Here is a 16,071-nt window from a genome sequence, read left to right on the forward strand (position 1 = left end):
ACCATTCATGCATGGTTCATTGCCAGTGCTGCCTGATTGGTTCCCTGTGCTGGTGACACCTAAAAAGCACCTGCTACACCCAGGGAGTGGTTGGCATTAGGAAGGGCATCCAGCTGTAGAAACTTTGCCAGATCAGATTGGAACCTGGAGCAGCCTCCTGGCTTGCCAGTCCCCAGTCAAATCGTCCAACACATGCCAGCACGGAAAATGGATGTTAAACGATGATGATGATGATGAGACATATATATATATATATATATATATATATATATATATGTACATACATGTGTGTGTAACATATGTATATATTAGTCACTATGTTTGTGAGAATGATCATAGATAAAGCAAGGGAAATAACTCCGAGTGGCTTCACAGTGAATGTTGCATATTTTTTCCAACTAATGTTCTGCTACAAGAATCCCGCCCCCCAAATGTAGCCAAAAAACGAATATGTCTATATCTATAGTCACAGGAGTGGCTGTGTGGGAAGTAGCTTGCTTCCCAAACATATGGCTCTGGGTTCACTCTCACTGCATGGCACCTTGGGCAAGTGTCTTCTACTATAGCCTTGGGCCAGCCAAAGCCTTGTGGGTGGATTTGGTAGATGGAAACTGAAAGAAGCCTGTCGTTTATATATATATGTTTGTGTGTCTGTGTCAGTTCGGCAAAAGACACCGATAGAATAAGTACTAGGCCTACAAAGAATAAGTCCTGAGGTCAACTTGCACGACTAAAGGTGGTGTTCCAGCATGGCCACAGCCAAATTACTGAAACAAATGAAAGAATTTATATATATATATATATATATATATATATATATACACACACACACACACACGCATATACATATACACCAATATAAACACACAGTGAAAAAAAAATCTTTACTTTTATTTGTTCAGTTACATACACAAAGAGCACATGATTCTGTCTAAATTCTCCATCTGCTGCCTGAAAAGGGTGATTCTATAGCTCTTTAGATTGCTGTTAAAATCTTCTTGTTCTTCACCATGTTATTTCATCCAGTTTTTCTCTATGGAGAAGAGAGCAAAAGTAGTTTTTCATTCAGTTTCTTTTATTCCAAGTTATTTTGACACTGGCAAAACTGGCTTCAAATTCTGGCACAAGGCCTTCAATTTTTAGGTGAGGAAGCATTTTGATTACACTGATCTCAAAGCTTATTTCATCAACTGCAAAAAAAATGAGAAGCAAAATCTTGGTGGTATTTGATCTTGGAACCTAAACATCTGCAACTGCATTGACAAGTAAAACTATGAGTAGCTTTTATCGTTTTTGTTTCAGTCACTGCACTCCAGCCATGCCGGAGTAGTGCCTTCAAGGATGTAGCCAAACAAATTGAAACTAGTACTACTTCTTTCCTGTCTGTTTGGTTTGCTGAAACATTAAGTTAGAGGGACATAAACAAACTAAAACTAGTTGTGAGAGACAAAACAAAGATACAAAGACAAGCACTCTACACACACGATGGGCTTCTACACTGTTTCTGCCGATCAAATCCTTCACAAGGTTTGGTCAGCCTGAGGCTATAGTAGAAGCTACTTGCCCAAGGTGCCATGCAGTGGGACAGAACCCAGAACTATGTGGTAGGGAAGCAAATTCTGTAACTACACAGCTGCACCTCTAACTATTTCCCTTGTAATTACTAGTTTTTCTAAATCTTCAAACACATACTTTAAATTTCAGCAAAGTGTCTCTTTAGTTGTGTCTCGTGTTTAAGAAAACCTGCATCATAGTTGTAGAGTTGAAAGAGAAGAGACACAGAAAGTTTGAACCCAAAGCAAAACGGTAAGAACATTTCCAATTCCTACCACAAGAAATATAATCCAATATAAATATTTCCGATTAACTGACCCTTGCTTTTGTAAAAAAAAAAAATTTTTACACATCCTCAATTTTCCCTTAATATTTTAAACTACACATGCCTCTCTGACTTTCTGAACCAAGCAGAACAATTTCTTTTTATTAATTTCTCTCTTTCTCTTTGAACTCTACAACAATAATGCAATTTTGCTTCAAGCATAAAACCAAACTGAATATATGAGGCATGTTTGCTGAAATGAGAGCACCCGTCTGCAAATATTATTGAATATAGGCAAATAATATTGACTTTATTTACTTGCATTTTATTATCTTTATTTCTAAATATAAAGAGTAATTTGAAAGAAATAAAGAAATCTGTTCACCAAAGACTTTCCAAAACAAAGTCAGTGAATTGACATATATTTGAGAACAAAGAATTTTTGACTTTAATATGAAGAGTGGTCTTTTACGCATGATGATGCGACGATGCCGTAACATCCTCATTTTTGGACAGTGGTCAAAGTATGTTGGAAATCACATGCTTCTTTGCATATACACAGAAAGGCTGAACTCTACACCACAAATACATACATGTGTGTAAATATAATTAAATATAGCAAATATATAAATATAATTATACATATATATATATATATATATATATATATATATATATATATATATATATATATATATATATATACATATATATATACTAATGTATATGTGTGTGTGTGTGTGTATAAAGCAGAGATTAAAAGAGATGTAAGACAAGGATGTGTGTTATCGTGCTACCTATTTAATATCTACACTGAGTATATATTTAGAGTGATTCAAATGAGATCAAAGATCTCACTGTCAATGATACAAACAGAAAGAATGTAAGACATGCTGATGGAACAGCATTATTGGCAGATAGCAATGAGAAATTACAAGAAATTGTTGAGGCTGTAAAAGAGTAAAATGACAAGGAAGGCCCAAACCTGAATGCAAAGATAAACAAAGGTAATGATTATTAATAAGAGAGATTAAAAGGAATCTCCAGATGAGTTTGTTCTATGTAATGTTTGTTGCATTCGTTATATTTAACAGTATGAAGTAAACTTTTTGATGAGCAAGTTAAGGGAATTTTATGTCCTGATTTATATTATCAATATGTCATCAATAAAGTTGGTACAGGTTTTGCAGTTTGGAAAAGGACATTTTTTAAAGTTAGGTAGCCAGATGTTAGGGAAGATGTGGTTGCAGAAATTGTCTGACAGCCATGACTGGATTCTTTTGTTTGTGTGACATGGTGCAGAGTCCTATCGCCAGACAGGATCTTCGAGGGGATGTTTGACTTTGTTCAAAAGCTTCGTAGGGTGGTATTTCTTCTTGTCCTTGATGGCTTGAGATGAAAATTAGCCCTTTCTCATCCTTGTCAATTAAATTTGCATAGAATTAACAGTTAAATGTCTTATCTAGAGCCACAACCTACATTACTAGATATAAACAATTAATTTTTTGAACTGATAGAGGGAAATCCCCTAAACTCTGTCATTAGAGATTATTTGTTTCCCATGATTAGGGCTTAAATGTCTCCAAATTTTCAGTTGTTTAATAACAGACTTCAACATTATATAATAGCAAATTCTAGTCCAAGAATAATAGTATCTATGACGCCAACACAAAGATGATTACAACTGTACCTTATTTCTTTTTACATTATTTTTATTTGTAGAATAGCAAAATGTTGCAAAAAAAAAAAAAAGCCCAAAGTTATAGAAATATTTGTTTCAAGGAAGAATATTTTGACACCAATGAAGACAGCAGAGAATTTAATGTCTGTCAGTTTATGTCTGCTTGCAACAACTAATGTTCCTTTGTAGCCTAAAATAATTTTAAATTGTCATTGATGATCAAAATAATCATAAATGACAATATACTTGGTTTCAGAATGAAATATTAATATTTTCAGTTGGTGTGGAAAAAGAAAGAAACAAATCACAAAAAAAAAAGAAACATATATTGTTTGAGTTTTCAACCCTACTAAAATATAATGTATATTTTAATAATTAAATTACATAATTTTCTGACAATCCAGTATTTCTGTTTGTCTAAAATTACTAAATGAGATTCGTTTTTGACTAATGATTTAAGAAAACAGTCACAGAATGTTAGTTTGTTAAGGTAGTAGACATCTAATAGGCGGGTTTGTGATTTCCATTCTGTCACAGAAATTGCCATGTGTTCATTGCTAAAAGACTGAATTCTCAAATACCCTACACAGAACATAATCCAATGTCTGGTTAACAGCACCATTTAGCCATTAGCATTTTCTTTAGTGGAATCCATTCTGTTATACAAGTCTTATTGACTGGTCACTGGTCTGAGGATAAGTTCCTCCACTAGTCTCAGAGACCTTGAAAAAGTGTCATGGCCACTGGCCTTCTTTTCTAGCTAAACCATAAAATAAAATTTAAAAAGCATACTTCGAATTGTTAATAAGGTTTGGAAGAGTTGAAGAGAGATCATTGCTGTAAGAAGTAGCAGCACTCCTAATGACTTTGATAGTGTCTCTTTCGAAATAGGCACCAACATTATTTTTGAATGATTCTACATAGTAGGTTATTGATTGCTTTCGATCCTGTGCAGGCACGAACTTTGGTTATGGCACAGTTGTTTAATTGAATGCCAAAAAAATAATAGAAATGGATGCAAACATGATTGTGTGTTTGTGTAGTCAAGAGGTTTGCTTTACAAGATGTAGGTAGAAGCCTCCATGGTCATACATTGACTCGTCTCTTCTCACTCCTTTCTACTCACTGGAACCATATCTGCATCTCTACTATTTACTTCACAAACTTGACAATCTTATCTCCCTGTCATTTCTGCCTTTAACTGGTTCCTCAATGAACTGCTATAAACCCCTCATCTCCACCTCAATAACACATTTTAGGTACAAGCATTATCTCCTAGATTTCTACAAAGGATTCCCTTTTCTCCAAGACATTCCAAATTTCTGTTCACCATTGATGATAAATCCTTCCACAGAGTCACCCCGAGCCAAAGTGACAGCCTATTAGCCTTAAGTATGTATTTGATTGCTGCCCCCTTTCCAGACCCAAAACCACCACCCTTCTTCATTTAGTCAAACTCTTCTTCACAATCAGTTATTTCCCTTCAACTGGGCAATTTTACAAGCATTTTTAGTGCGGCCATCAAGAACATAAGGATAAGTTCAAAGAATAAACTCTTCTTGTTGGCTCATTTCATTGCATTGGATCTACCCGAGGGCCATAATTGCCACTAATAACGACAAAAGTACATCAATGCCAACAGCTTTATCAGGCATCAACTCAGTAATAATATTTCTTATTATTTCATTTTATCTGAAGAATTCACTGCTACTATATCTGACACCTCCTTCATCTTCCTTGATATCATTATCATTTCACTTCCAGCCAATTCCCATCACGCCAGGAACACCAAATCCACTAACTTCTTGTATCAATTTCTCTGATCTTTGAATTCACTGGTTTTGCAACACTGACTCAAACTTCAAAGAAATATACCAGTTTCTCAATCAAGGTTATTCTCTATTGTTGGCATATCTTGCACAGCTCTGAGCTGAAAATGACACCCATACTACTATTTACATTATTTACAATTGACAGATATTTGTCGTCATCTTGTTTGTTGTTAACACAACGTTTCGGCTGATACACCATCCAGCCTTCATCAGGTGTCTTGGGGAAATTTCGAACCTGGGTTCTCATTCCTAAGGTATTTTTCCATGTTGTTATTATTATTATTATTATTATTATTATTATTATTATTATTATTATTATTATTATTATTATTATTATTATTATTCAGGTCACTGCCTGGAATCGAACTCAGAATCTTGGTTAAGAGTGCAGGCTACTAACCCTAAGATTCCGAGTTCAATTCCAGGCTGTGATCTGAATAATATTAATAATAGTAATAATAGCAACAACAACAACATGGAAAAATACCCTAGGAATGAGAACCCAGCTTCGAAATTTTCCCAAGACACCTGATGAAGGCTGGAGGGTGTATCAGCCGAAACGTTGTGTTAACAACAAACAAGATGAGGACAAATATCCATCAAATGTAAATAATGTAAATAATGTACATAATTCCTCATTTCTTAAATATAGAACTGTACCCATACTATTGCTCTCATCTCTTACTATATGCACATATTACACACACAAGTTCACTTCCTCCTTTGTTTCCAACACAGCAGCAACCCCCACCTGCTTCACTGAAACACATACTCCTCCTCAGTTATTAAGTTTAACTCCTGGAGCTCTAATTTTACCAACAAAACTTTTCTTCCAGAAGAAACAAGCATCCTTTCAACCTCTAAGTCTACAGCATCCTAACTTCCCACATGACATACAATGGCCCTGTGAGTAAAGATAGAGTAACCCAAGGATATTATACCAGATTTAGAAAGATATGGTAGTTGGAAGTTTCCTCTTACAATAAGATAATATCCCACAATGCATTTTCAGTACCAGTACTAATTCTAACATTTGGTTTACTTGAGTGGTCTGTAGAGGAAATCCACTCTATAGACAATAAAACCTGCAAGATTCTGATATGAAGTGGAAATCTCCATAAAAATAGTGATATCAACAGGATCTACCTAAGAGGAAATGAAGGAGCTAAAGACTTCAGATCAGTGCAGGCAGCCTTCAAATGTCACATGGTCTTACTCAGACAGCTGAACAATGGCACCAAAAATGTATACATTAACATAGTGCTGAAAACTGAAGAGAACAATATTCTATGTGTCAGAAGTAAGCTGCTCAGGAAGCATCGTTTTCCTGATAACTTCTCCCAAAACCCCCAAACAACCAGACTAACATATCTCAAAGAAGACCTGGATTTAAAATGCTCAGCACACCAAAAAAGACTATGCATGGGTATGTTTCCTGAAGACTTGAAGAAGATAGTAATATTGATTTCAAATTTTGGCAACAAACCAGCAGTTTCCAGAGAAGGGTTAAATCAATTACATCGACCCCAGTGTTCAACTGGTACTTATTTTATCAACCTCAAAAGGATGAAAGGCAGAGTCAACCCTGACAGCATTTGAACTCTGAATTTGAAAATGGCAAAAATGTCACTAAGCATTTTGTCTACTGTGCTAACGATTCTGCCAGCTTGCTGCTTTGAAGAAGATAGCAATATTGCCATGAAACAAAGCCTCTTGGACTTGTGACCACTACATCACACTTCGAAGGCTATGCATTTGCAATCCATGAACAGGAGATTGCAATCAGGTCATTAAGAATGAAATGTCCGATTTTGAACTGAAAGTTTATTTTACTTTATCTCAACAAAAAGCAATGCAACTAATCAAAGTATGCACCTAAACGATCAGCACAATTTTACCATCAAAACATCTGTCAAGGTTAAAAGTAAAAGGTTGGATATTGTTGTTTGTAACAGACAAGGAAAAGTATGTACCATTATAGAGGTCACTGTCCTGCTGATGTGAATCAAAGAGAAAGAGGATAACTATAGACAACTGCTTTGAAGCTTCCAGCTTCTAAATCCAGATTATAAATTCACTTTTATACCAATAATAATTGGCGCACTTACTTTTGAGAGTAAATGCCTAAGTGACAATCTGGATAAGCTTGGATTTTCAGAAAAAGAAACCAACCAACTAAGTCATACAACACAAATATAGTCTGTAAGTGGAACAATAAAAATATGCAAGAATTCCCTCAAGTTTAAAATGTGACATTGTTTTCGATATCTAAATTCCAATGATGAAGCTTTGTATCTTTGCCAGAAGTCAGCTCCTTTCGCAGAGGAAGAATTTAAACAATTAAAAACAGAAGAAGACATAACTACATCATACATACATATAAACGATTGCAAATTTACACGGAAACAGTGATATTGACAGACTCTGTCTCAGAAGAAAAAGAGGGAGCCAAGGGACTTAAAATCAATGCAGATAGTCTTTAAGTGTCACAGACTGCACCAGCTAAACAACTGCTGCAGAAATATATATATACATAAACGATGACTGCATTAAAATAAATGGTATCTAATAATTCATTGAATAATGTCGCATGACAATATGGCAACTGAAGAAGAAAAATACAATGTAACTGTCACTGGAACACTTTGAGTCATAAGTATGTTCAATCAGGCTCTATATGGAACTAAAGAGCAACAACAATAATAAAGATCTGCATTCTTCAATAGGAACCAAAACTATTTAGTTAGTAAAAGGCACAGACATTGGATATTCTATCAGCCCTAAATTTATTTAACTGGAATTAATTCTTGTCTTCACAAAATGTGAGTAATTTGTGAAGAATACTGAATGAATGCAGGTACGTTTTACAGACAGATATCACCGACGTCTACTTGGAATTCAACTGTTCTAGTGAGAATTATTAATCTCACAAGGATGCTATGTAACCATAGATTTTCTTCAAGTTATCATTTAATCAAATTTTTCTTCATAAAACTAGATACAAAACAAAACACACCGTTGAAGAATCAAAATGTTTTTGTATTCTTGAATAAGAGATCTAATTATAACAAATAATAATTTTAGTTGTGTCTTTTGGTAAAAAAGAAAAAAAGTATAGCATATTGCTGAGAATCAAGAAAAACTGTGAGAGACTGATGCTACATTTGCCTATTTTTTTTCATAACAATTGCAAAGCTTGTGTAGAAAAATGTATAATAAGTGACTATTGGATTTGTTAGTTTATTTTTGTGTTGTTCTGCAACACTTTGCCTGAAACCTTATTGTATAGAACTCAAGAGGTGGCTCTTCTTTTGCACACTGTTAATAAATACACCTTAGGCTTAAAACAAATTGCATGAAGCAGAGTTTTGCATGAAACAATATTTTCCTAAACTATGAAGAAATTATGCTCTTTACCTTAGGCATTCATCATTTTTTCTGTCTTCATGCACATACACAAGTAATTGAACAAATTTAGCTCTTTTCCTCCAGTTTTTACAAAATGATAATCTTTTCCTTATTTTATTTTATTTTTTTTTCTCTAACATAATAAATCATCCTAAGAACTATTTCTTACATTTGATACAAGTATATTCCATTTTTTAACCTTCTCTCTTCAAGAGTTGTATTGGCCCACAGGAATAACTTGTTAGCAAGTCTCCTTTATACCTTCTTCCTTGTGTCATGTAATATTCTGGACAAGACATTACACATCACCTACTTATCAAATAATGGAAGATTGGATTTCCAAAACTAAATGCAAACTAAAGAGTATTTTCATGGTTTACATGAAGCTGAAGAAATGAATTAAATAATCCAATATTTGGTGAACTTGTAAGCAAACCCAATATTAATACTATCTCGTTATTATACAAGTATTGTAGCATTTCTACTTAACTGTGGAAATATATACATATTATATGTATGTGTGTATTTGTTTTATATATGTGGTTGTGTGTGCGTGTAGTATAATATATGGCTTCATAGAATCATATAGCTTTCACAGAAAGCTCCTCTGGCAAGCTCAGCTAACAGACCACGTAGTAATCTAGTAGAGAATTGCATAATGCAGAGTTCCATACAACTGAAATCCGTGAAATCCTATTTTGATGAAATTATTTCATGAGGAGCGGATATAAACCATAAAGAGTCATAAAGTATGACAGGTGAATATATTCATTTAACCACATGACATCCTTAGGATTACAGCTGTTTCACACCCTTTTTCATGCAACAATATTTCCAGTGTATAAAAAATTATGTTTACATGTCAGCATTAATGTGCATGCTATGTATACAATGCAATTGTATATTTTCAAATCAATGCAGATGAAGAAAGCCAGCTCATCAGATCACCAGAACTTCATGGTTACATCAATCATTCAGCTCTTATAGCTGAATCATGATAGATAATAACATCCATCTTGCCTGTGGTATGGATTGGGCATAAATGCATATATACGTATGTACTTTCCTTAAAGGTGCCTTCTCAAGTCATGTCAACTCATAAGGGCCAGTTTCTTGGTTTCCAGGGCCTATAAATTCTCCACCTAGATGGGACGCCAACCCCTCACAGGATGACTCATTTCTGCCAGCAGAGTGGACTGCAGCAATGTGAAATGAAGTGTCTTGCTCAAGAATACAATGAGTCACCTGGTCCAGGAATCAAAACCACAATCTTATGATCATGAACCCAACACCCTAACCATTTAGCCACACGCCTCCACATATGTGTACAGATGAGTGTATAACTGGCTTCTTTCAGTTTCCATTTACCAAATGCACTTGTTGATTTTCGATGGCCTGGGGCTATAGCAGTAGACACATGTCCAAGGTCCCACACAGTAAGACTGAACCTAAAGCTACAAGGTAAATGTTTTCACCTCAGACTCATGTTTACCTGATGGAAAAGCATTTCTTAAAAACTTGTACTGCAAACACGACTATGTTCTAATTTAATCTTTTTTTTTTTTAACATTTCCCTGTATTTGCATATGAGACACTATTTCTTTTGAACAATAAAGATCCAAAATTCAGCTTTATCCTCAACATTTCTTATTTCTTTATTACCCACAAGGGGCTAAACATAGAGGGGACAAACGAGGACAGACAAAGGGGTTAAGTCTATTACATCAACCCCAGTGTGTACTTAAGTTATCGACCCCAAAAGGATGAAAGGCAAAGTTGACCTTGGCAGAATTTGAACTCAGAAATACCGCTAAGCATTTCGCCCGGTGTGCTAACGTTTCTGCCAGCTCGCCGCCTTATCCTTAATGTTTCTACCTGTCCCCGCCTCGTCTTCAGGACATGGAATGCTTTTTTATTTTCTTTCTTTCTTTTTTTAATCCTGGTTGTCATTTATATAAGGGGTACCCTTGTATTTGTACTGATTTTTTCAGCAGAACTTGATCAATACAATGCTTATCTTCTACATCATATATATCATACATATATACATGCATGTATATAGTATGTGTGTATGTATTATATGTATATATATATATATATATATATATATATATAATGCACAGACATATATGCATGAATGCATACATACATGTCTATAATGATGACCTAAGATCAAACATTCATTGGGCCAATACACACATGTATATGTGTGTGTGTGTGTAATATATGATAGTAGTTACTTTACAAAAAGCATTGAAAATCTTAAAAGAAATCATAAACTCAATTTGTCAAAGTTGCTAAATAAGAAAAGACCCAAGGATAAGAAGAAAAAGAGCCATAAAATATTCTGATTAAATTATTGAAGACAGGAAGTGTCTTCAAACTATAAACCTTCACACATTCTTCCTGCCATCATTCTGGAGAGGTTTGTACTCTTAACATATATTCTTTTACAGTTAATAGCAAAAAATCTAGATGTGCAGTTGCTGTTTTTTAGCCTAAGGTCACCTTAGATCAAGTAGATCTATGATCCAAAATATACTTGCTGTGACTATCTTACGTCATTTTATTCAGACATTGTGAATGTATGGCTGCATACAGTTTTTTTGTATTTAGAAAGTGATTTGAAAGTAATTTGGTAACTATTTCTAGCAATTTTAAGACTATACACAGGCTCTATTGTAGACAAATTATTTGTATATTAAAAGTGAAACTTTATAACAAGTACAAAGTAGGGCATTTCACCTTTGAGTCAGGAGGAAATACAGGGGCCATGGTCCATTATAGGGCCTATGAGACAAATGATGTCGGTGGTGGAGGAAGATATTCTCAAGCTGGAAATCTTGCTCAAATGCTTGTAACAGAGTGGATATTGTTTAAGGCAGCCAAGATGTCAGGGAGTAAAATTAAACTGGGCAATAGTTAAGCCTATCACCCAAGAAGCTGTGGCTGGATTGGAACCCAGAGTGCAGGGAATTAGAACAAATACTGGACTGGGATCCAATTCAATGTTCTGACTGTTCTGCCAGTCCACTGCTTTGCACTGAAGAACTACTCAGAATGGACTACGACCCATCTTCAAGGCACACTTGTCTTGGATTTGATTTTCTTAGTTCCTTTTATTTCCATAACTAATTTTTTTTATAACGTAATGACAACAGAAGCAACATTAATCACCGAATGTTTTATTTATCTTCCACTTAAAAGTGGATGTTGTGTTAGAACACAAAATACAGCATTATTTACCAGGAGAGGGCTTTTCATGAGGATTCGCAGTGCACAAAAGCACTCATGTTAATACTGTTGACAATAACTGTCTGCTATGGATGCTGGAACTACCAGATCATGTGATTTCACCCTTCTTTGAGCTTGTCAATGACAGACGACCACACTGGAGACATAGCAGCAAATTACCCCCTCAATGGTAAATGGAATGTCAGTGTCAGTTCAGGCACTCATGTTGCAGATACCTTGTGGGTTTATTAAATCATAATTAATGGCAACAGAAGCAGTATTAATACCAAAAGGTAACATTTATCTTCCACTTAAAAGTAGATGTTGTGTTAGAACACAGAATACTGTGTTATTTCCCATAAGAGAACTTCTTTCTATAGACTTGTGCTGCATACAAGCACTTGTGTTTATATAGTGGACAGGCAATAACCATTTGCCACAGCCACCAGAAATGCCAGATCACTTGATTTCACCCTTTCTTGTGTTTGTCAATAGAACATCAGAATCTGTTCAGGCAAGGGTGTCACCTATGGGCTTATCAGAAGATAACAGCGACAGAAGCAGTTTAAATACCAAAATATAATACGAATCTCCTATTTAAAGGTAATGTTGTGTTCGAACACAAAACACTGCATTATTTGGCCTGAGAAGATCTCTCATATTAATGCATGGTGCATAAAAGCACTCGTGCTTACTTTTTTGTTGTCCTCTCATCAGCCTAATGAAACCACATTGTGCAGTGTGAGGCACTGGTTAGGATGGCTTCATTACAGACGACTAAAGCAAATGCATATTACACAATGGGGTCTTAACTGCACAAAACTCAGATGCTCATAGATGGAGTGTCTTTAATCAGGACTGACCTCGGCATAAACAACAACAGTTACTGATATGGGGAAGTGTGAAGTTAAATTATTTTTACCCAAATTTGAATGTTCACAATAAAGACTTTTCACTTTTAAGCTTTTTCTTAAGACGAACTAAAAATATTTCAACAGAAACCCGAACTCGTAGTTCAAGCGTAGCATTCCAGGTGTTTTATCACCGTGTTTAGTATCCATGAAAAAAGAAATAATCAAAATTCTATATTTCAGAAATGTTCAAAAATAAACAGCTTTACTGGAAGTAAGAATTTGAACATAGTAAAGATACACATAGCAACTATTTATTGAAGTCTGTTGAGAAAAGTAAATGAATAAAAGAATAAAGTTGATTGATGAAGGTTTTGATAGTAAGTTGCCACAAGGCTAACAAATATGTGTTCATTTGTGTTGCTGTACAAGAATCATTTCTCCAGGGCATAGAATGACCAAGGATTTGACACTATCTTTGAAAATACTACCTAATACAAGCAGATATGTAATAAATATTTGCTGATATCTATTTAGGTAGGTATAGAAAGTTGGAAATGACACTAGAGGTCAACTGATACCACATACAAAATGTATTTAGTTTTGTGTTAGTTCTGCCACTTCAGACATCATGCTAACATAACAGATATATTTAGCATCTAACCATAATTTTCACTGATTACACACACACACATATACATGCATACATATCATATATATATATATATATATATATATATATATATACACACACTCATATATGTGTGTGTGTGTATGTATATGTATGTATATAGATAGGAAAAGAGACAGAGAGAGACAGAGAGAAATGAGGCATTCATAACTTTGCTAAAATGGCATAAATAATAGTGATGGAAGAAAATATTGTCATACTGTAAACTGTATCAATAAATTGTATTTAGATGAAAATGATAAGCAAAAAAAAAAAGGCAATAACAAAAAAGAAGAAAAATGAAGGCAAAACCATAAAAAGGACAAAGAATATTATGTGTAGAATTTGGTTATAGCATTTTTGCTTTTCATTTTGTTTCCCTTCAAACATCAGCCAAATAGTCTGCAAGATGGGCAAACATTAGATCAGTCTACAGATTACTTGCTTTAATAAATAACTTACGTCTGTGCAATAATTGTTTTATTTCGGTTCATTGTAAGAGAAGAATGGAAACAACAATTACCAAAGACATAATAATAATAATAATAATAATAACAATAATAATAATCAGATCTGATAGTAATTTCCTGATGACTATATATTTTCTTAGAATATAGTGTTAATAGAGTTTAGTCAATATCAACATCCTGTAGGTGGCAGCAGGGATGCCTATTTTGATTGGCAGACACAATGTTGTCACATATGAAAAACAAAGAAGAACTTCTGGTAGCTTCTGAACTATTACAACTGATATCAGCTTGATGAAAGAGAAGAGGCATGTTTGAAAATGTGTTCATGTTTGTTTGTTTGTTGTTTGTTGTTGTTGTTGTTGCTTAATTCTGTCATCCCAACCGACTTCTCCACTCCCAGAGGTCAGTTGTGATCAAACAGATCTGCGATCCACCTGCTCCAGTCTTGATAATTTCTATCATATTTTAACATGCATTTTTCAAAGACATTTATGTTGTTATTGATTTGTTTTTGTTAACACCACCACCACCACCACCACCACCACCACCTCCAATATGTAAGCTATGATCAAACAGCTACGTGATCAAAGTAATCCAGCCATGACAATCCCTACCTTATGTACAAACAATTTCTCCAAAACTACATTACCTCATATGGCCTTTTTTCTTTAAAGATGGTAAAGTGCAGGAATTGGAGCTGCTATTTCTAGCAAATTGTGTAACTTTGTATAAGTTCTATCATTGTTTTTACTGTTACTGTAGAAGACTATCTGAATATATTTGAAAGCCATGAGGTAAATAATATTAGATGAGCTGAGGTAGAATTAAGAGCAATAAAATTCTTTATTTTGAATCTCTTTAACAATTCAAAATAATCAATTTAATTTCTCTTAATTCTACCTCAGTTCATCTAATTGTATTTATTTATCGCTACTTTTCATAAAAAAAGCCTTTCTTTTTTTGATATCTAATGTGCTTTTTCACTTATTTTCTTCTTACTCTCCCCATATCTTTTCTATGTGTAGTTTCTATTTTCTTTTTGAAACATATTTCTATTGTATATATATAGTACCTACTGACCGGCCTGCGTGCCTGTAGCACGTAAAGCACACACTACACTCTCTGAGTGGTTGGCATTAGGAAGGGCATCCAGCTGTAGAAACTCTGCCAAATCAGATTGGAGCCTGGTGTAGCCATCTGGTTCACCAGTCCTCAGTCAAATCGTCCAACCAATGCTAGCATGGAAAGCGGACGTTAAACGATGATGATGATGATGATGATATACATATATATATATATATATATATATATATATATATATATATATATATATATATATATATATATATAAACAATATATGAGTATATGCATATATATGTACATGTATGTATATACGTTCATCCACATGTACATATAGATACATAACTGGGTACATGACGTGGCAAAAGAACAAGGACAAAAATGGTAAACAAGGTGCAACAAACAAGCAGGCCACATAGAAACATCCCCTTCATCAGCTGCCACCATTAAAACTCCGGCGTTTCGAAGAATTAAGGCAGTACGCATCGTTAAAATGGTTCTTCCCACATATATATATATATATATATATATATATATATATATACATATATATATATATATATATATATATATATATATATATATATATATATAGTGAAGTGTATTGCCACTTAAGTGTGGCTGACCGCTAGGGGTGGATGTTACTGTTGCTGGGAGGGATAACTTCCCTTGGCAAAACAAACAGGACACAGTAGTGTGTCGATAAGCCAGCTGGAGGAGATGTCCTCCTGGGGCTAAAGCAACAGTAACATCCACCCCTAGGGTCAGCCACACTTAAGTGGCAATACACTTCACTTTATCGTGCAGTTACTGTTAATACTTCATTTAGAGAATTAACATTACTATATATATATATATATATATATATATACAGTGTATGGGGACAGCTGGTAGCTCTTACTGATGTTTGGTTAACTGATGCTTCTGTCAGTTAGCCAGTGTGCAAAGACCTGGCAAACCAATGTGATGGAAGAATCCAATGGAGCTTCACGAACATGGCCATCCAGCTGATGACTATTGGTTGA

Source organism: Octopus bimaculoides, chromosome 8 (assembly GCF_046866305.1).
Source record: "Octopus bimaculoides isolate indiv1 chromosome 8, ASM4686630v1, whole genome shotgun sequence".
Classification (NCBI taxonomy): Eukaryota; Metazoa; Mollusca; class Cephalopoda; order Octopoda; family Octopodidae; genus Octopus; species Octopus bimaculoides.